Source organism: Elephantulus edwardii, unplaced genomic scaffold, assembly GCF_000299155.1.
Source record: "Elephantulus edwardii isolate Elephantulus edwardi_28Jun2011 unplaced genomic scaffold, EleEdw1.0 scaffold00010, whole genome shotgun sequence".
Taxonomy (NCBI): Eukaryota; Metazoa; Chordata; class Mammalia; order Macroscelidea; family Macroscelididae; genus Elephantulus; species Elephantulus edwardii.
The window spans coordinates 7,920,175-7,926,636 of record NW_006399760.1 but is presented as its reverse complement, the minus strand read 5'-3'; positions in this window follow the sequence as shown (position 1 = coordinate 7,926,636).

Sequence of the window (6,462 nt, the reverse complement as noted above, 5' to 3'; positions counted from 1 at the left end):
TTCATTGACTATGCAAAGGCTTTTGACTGTGTGGATCACAAGATGTGACTGACTCTGAGAAGAAAGAGAACCCCAGAACATTTGATGGTGCTTATGCAAAACCTATACTTAGACCAAGAGGCAGTCATCAGAACAGAGCAAGGATACACTGCATTGTTCAAAATTGGAAAAGGGGTCACCAGGGATGTATTCTGCCTCTATACCTTTTCAATCTGCATCTGGAACAAGTCATCTGAGATGCTGGGCTGTACGAGGATGAATGTGGCATCAGGATTAGGGGAAGATTCATCAACAACCTGAATTATTCAAATGACACAACCCTGCTTGCTCAAACTGAGGAGGACCTGAAGCGTTTGTTGCAGAAGGTTAAGGACTGCAGCCTTCAATATGGATTGAAACTCAACATCAAGGAAAAAAAAGATTCTCACCACTGGGCCAATTGGCAGCATCAGTATAGATGGTGAAGAGACTGCGAGTTAACAGTTTTAGTTTGCTGGGCTCCACAGTCAACACTCTTGGTACCAGCAACCAGGAGTCAAAAGATAAATTACATTGGGAAAGTCAGCTGTCAGGGACTTCTCCAGAGTACTGAAGAGCAATGACATCAGGTTGGAGACTAAAGTGTACCTGATCCAGGCTATATTCTTCAAAATTGCTTGCTATGCATCAGAGAGCTGGACAGTGACTACGGTTGATAGGAGGAGAATTGATGCCTTTGAGTTGTGGTGCTGGAGAAGAGTGTTGAATATATCATGGACTGCTAGGAGAACAAACAGGTTTGTCCTAGAGAGGGTAAAGCCAGGCTGCTCCTTGGAGTTAAGGTTTCTGAAGCTTCATTTGCCATACCTTGGACATGTTGCAAGGAGGGACCAGTCCTTGGAGAGGGACATCATGTTTGGGAGAGTTGAGGGACAGCACAGCTGAGGAACACCCTTTATGAGATGGATTGGTTTAGTGATTGGGGTCGTGGGAGTAGGTGTGTTGGAGATAATGAGGTTGGCACAAGAATAGAACAGAGTTTAGGGCTCTTGTATATATGGTTGCTTTGAGTTACAAAAGACTCAACGACACATAACAACAACAAAAATCATTTGGTGAGTTGATATTTAGTATTGTTATGTTCTCTCATCCTATTTACCCTTTGGGAATTAAGTTGTAACTTTCCTTTTCTTTTGTGATGGTTTCGGCCATTGAAATAGTTTTTTTTTCCGAGATTAATATCACTACTCCTGTGGTTTTTTTTTTAATGGTTATCATTTGCTTGTTATATTTTTTCTACCCTTTAATTTTTAGTCTTTCATTATCTTCACTTTTCAGGTGTGTATCTTGTAGACAATATATTGATGAGTTTTGTGATTTTTTATCCAATCAACTACTCTTTTTCTCTTCAGTGGTGCATTTAAACCATTCACATTCAGTGTAATTATTGAGAGGCAAGGTTTTATTACTATAGTTTTGTTGAGTTCTTTTTAGTGGTTACTGGTTACTTTGGTTCATCCTACCTTTTGTGACACATCTGCAAGAAGGACATCTCTCAGTGTTTCCTACAACACTGGTCTTCTCTTTACAAACTCTCAGAAGTTTTGCTTTTCTTGATTTCTCCTTCATATTTATTGACAGTTTTTCTGGGTGCAGTATTCTTGGCTGTCAATTGTCTTCTTTTAGAGTTCAATATGTGGCACTCCTTTGTGTTCTTGCTCACATGATTTCTACGGAGAAATTGGCACTTAATTTTATTTGTTCTCCCATATAGTTTACTCTTTGTTTCTCCCTAGTCATTTTTCTCTCCTTATCCTTGGTTCTGGCAATTTTTACTATGATATGCCTTGGTGTTTTTCTTTTTGTGGTCCATTCTTGATGGTTTTAGCTCAGCTTCTTACTCTCTCTCTCTCTCTCTCTCTCTCTCTCTCTCTCTCTCTCTCTCATTCTTCATTATGCCTGGAAATCTTTCTTCTAAAAGCACTTCCACTATCTTTTTTGTGTCATTACTTTTTCTGATTCTGATTATGCACATTATTTCTCATGATAGTGCCCCATATTATTCATAGTCTTTCTTCTTTTTCCATCATTTTTTATTCTCCTTTTTGTTCTAGCAGATCAGTGGTGACAATTCTATCTTCTATTTCTTTTCTATGGTTCTGTGTTCCATCTCTCCAACTTTGTTAATATGTCTTTCCTTCATGTTCACAGCATCTGGAACATCAGTCCTTATAGTCTGGATTGTGGTCTTGTTTTTCCAGAGCCTCTAATGCCTCATTTGGTTTATCTGCATTGTCTTGGGTTGTTTTTTAATTCCTATTGGTTTTTACTTGCAGAGTCCTGTAATTCTTTGACTTTGTCTTTCAGGCATTGAAAATATTCAATCATTTCTCTTTTGAATTGTGTCAGAAAGTTCCATCAGACTTTCTGACTTCAGGAAATCCATTTATACTGTGTCATTTTTTTTAAGTGTGACAACTTGTTTTGGGTTTCTGTAGGGTGTGAGGTAGTCTGCTTCTTCTGTGACATTGCTGTGGTAGATTTTTTTGTGCCTGAGGCCTTAGCAGGCTCTTGGTCTGAAAACTTTGGCTCAGGAAGTCACTGCTCCAGAGGTGGGTGAGGCAGCTACTCTGCCTGAGTTTCTCTCTGAACTTTTGACTCAAGGGAAGATTTGCTTCAGTTGAGGTGAGATATGGCCTGTGGATTAGCTACCTTTTCTATAAGGCAACTCTTGCAGATAGGCAGGTTCAAGGTGTCAAGGGCTAGATGCAGCTCAAGCTCTGTGAGGGAGGAGAAAAGGATTTACTTGTGATACTAGTGTTCTTGGCACAGTTCAGAGGGCCCGGTCTTCCAGGTGGTGGGTAAGGGGGTCCAGGCAGAGGGCCACGGTTGCAGGGTGGGGCTCCAGGAAGTAGGACCATGGTCTAATTCTTCAGGCAGGAGAACAATCCAGACCACACTAAGAAAATTTTAAGATAGTTGCCTAGTAAATTGACTGGAACAAATCCACAACAGTTGTGAGCATGAGGCTGTTCTAGAGTATTCCTTTTAAAAAAATATATATCTATGTTCCAACTATTGATATACATTCCAGAGAACAAAAGGCAGATATGTGTATTTCCAAAAGGAGATTCAAGTAATTAGTAACCTTTCTATATATCCTTTATATGAAGAACTATTTTATTCTATTAACTTCTAGTTTTTAGAGATACATATATTAGGAAAATCTGTATTATAATTTTAAAGTTCATAGGAAATATTGCAGACATAATAAGTATAATTAAAATAAAAACTATTGCTACTATTAACTGTTCTACTTACAAAGTAAAATACATATAGTTGTTATTGTTGTGTGCTATGGAGTCAAAGCTGACCCATAGATGACCCTCTAGTGGGTTTTCAGAGGCAGTAAATTGCATGGTAGAATATTGTACATCCTTATCCCATGGAGCTGCTTTGCAGGATAAGGACTGACAAATAAAGATGGGCAATCTTGTCTCCTGTGATTAACTGCCTCTGAAAACCTACAGGAAGATCATTATACATCAATTCTGACTCAATGGCACATAACAAACATAGCAATAGACAAAAAGGATTTTCCTCATAGAGTTTCTTAGACTGTATATTGTTATGGAAACAGACTTCCACATCTTTCTTCAACAGAAGGGCTGGTGTATTTCTACTATTGATCTTTTTGTTGATAATCAAGGATTTTAGCAATACTACAATCGAGGATCTTATGACTTAGCTCCTCTCATTTATATGGTTATTTTATCTTTCTATTAGCTCTTCTTCACCATGAGTTCTAGCAGACAGCTACAGTTTTGTCCCAAATCTCTAATTTTTCCTCTTAGAATTTCTACAAGTCAACAGTAATGTCCTTCCCTTTCCCTATACGATAGACTTGTTTTTATAATTTAGCATTTTTTCCCTACTCAACACCTCTTTCTTCTATCATCTTGCATAGTAGACATGCTTCCCTTTTTTATCTAGAAACATATTTCTTTTTGGAATTGATTTCCCCCTCATGCTAAATACCTGTTCCCCTTAGAGAATTCCATGTTCTCACTTGAAATATAAAATTACAAAGAACCAGCACAGGATTGTTCGTCTAGATTAATTGGAGCCCTTTTCTAGGACTTTTGAACTTGAGACCAAATATTCCATCATTTATTCTGTCTCCAGGAGCAAAAGTTATATCATACACTCTGTCAATGGTAATGTTTTTTCCCTGCTATCATTTAGCAAGTTTTCATCTAATAAAAGAAGAAAATCCAATTCAAAAGAGTTAAATAGCAATGAAATTCATTATTGCACACAACAGCAGTTCAAAATAATGTAGCTCTAAGATATATATTAATTCAGTAACTCAATGTTACCATCAACATAAATCTCTCATTTTTTTTTCATCTGTCCCTTTTGGCATTGATTTTTTTTTTCTGAGCTTGGAGTAATGTGGCTCTACTGGTTCAAAGCACTTTATCCAGAAACAATGGTGCTTAAAGGCAGAAATAAATGGTAAATTTTAGGGTGTTTAATTTTAAAGACAAGAAGTTCTTAGATCCACCCAACTGTTCTCTCCTACCACCATATATGACCAGAATATATTTGTTTTAATCTCTTTACTATACCAACCACTGTTAAGTGAATTAATAGCAATGAAATTAAATTAATGGGAATGAAATCCCTTCTGTTTACAATAGGTAAACTTCTCCTGTTATTCATTATTATGAATGAGATAAAATACATATGGCCAAAAGACAATCTATTAATAAGGAAGAAAGAGAAAATTAAAGTTTCTATGAGGTCAAAGAGAAAGTATCCAATATAGAAAGAGGAGTAGAATAAACGATTAGATGTTGACCTGAGAGTTTCTTGGGTCCACTTAATCCTGAAGTCCATTTGCTTTCTTTTCCTTCAAAGTTTTTGTTGTTGAAGTTATTCTTGCTTTATTGGATTCTATTCATACTCATAAAAGGTGGTGGTTTTTGTAGTTGTCAGATGCTATCACATTGACTATTACTCATGCCATTATTGTTATTTTCGATTGCCTTTGAGTTGAGAATGATTCATAGTGACCCTATGAACATAAGGACTGAAGCCCTTCTACAACTATCGACATTTATCAAAGTTCATAGAGTTTCCAAAGGCATGTTATTTAGGAAGTGGATGCCACTCCTGCTTCCAAACTTGTCATAGCGTGTTATTGTTTTCATGTGCCATTGAGTTGCTTTCAATATATAGCAACCCTATATACAGCAGTTCTGAATCCTTCCCTGTCCTGAGCCTGTCTCACTAACCCCGATACACCAATATCATTGCCCCAGTCACTGTATCAATTCATCTCATCTGAGGTCTCCCTCTAGTAAACCTATAAATAACAGATCTGAAACTTTCCCTATCCTGGGCCATCTGGACAACCTTTAATGTATTCAAACCCATTGTTACAATCAATCCATATTGTTGAGGATCCATTTCATTCTCTGATACTCTTCTTTGACCACTATGATGTATTTTTTTAAAAACCTGATCATTCTGGACAACATGACCAAAGTACACAAGACCAGATTTCTCCAGGCTTGCCTCCAAAGAGCACCCTAGTTACTTTTCCTCCAAAATAGACATATTATTCTTTTTGCAGTCTATGTAATATTTGGTATTTTTGCCACTACTGCAATACAAAGACATTGATACCTCCTCTGTCAACCTTACTCATTTTTTAATTTTTAGAAGCTTAGGAAGTAAATTAAAACACCATGTCTTGGCTCAGATGTTCTTTGGTCTTTAAACTGACATTCATGCTCCTTAGCACCTTAAAGAAGTTCTTAACAGCATATTTTCCAAATGCTACATGACTTTTAATTTCTTGGCTATTTTTATCATAGATATTGATTGTGGATCCAACTAAGATGAAATTGTTGACACTTTAGTATTTTCTCCATGATTTTGCCCATTGGTGCAGTAGTGAAGATTTTTGTTTTCTTCTAATAAAATTTTTATTATATACTGGTTTACTTGTAAAGCTCACATACATTGTTTTTCACACTAGATCTTTTCTATTTCCTTTACCCCCCCCCTTCTATTCATCAAATTGTGTGGCCCTATGATTAACTACACCCTACCCATCCTCACCCCTCTGTTCACACCCTTCCCCCCTTGGATCCTCATACACACTCTATAGTAATGGTCATGTACAGGATTTGTCCTTATGGGATTGAGTTAGTTCACTTAGTATAATGTTCTCTAGTCCCTTCCAAGTTAGGCAGTGATTTACAAAAGTATTGCTTCTGTGGTGATGTGTATGTAGTATTCCCACGTGAATATGCCATAATTTCTCAATCTTTTTGATTGTGGTTTAATATCTGGGCCATTTCCAAGTCCTTGAGATGGTGAATAATGCTGCTATGAACATTGGTGAGCAAGTCTTTGTTCGTGCCTCAGTTTTAATTTTCTTGGGGTATATTCCAAGCTTTAGAATAGCTG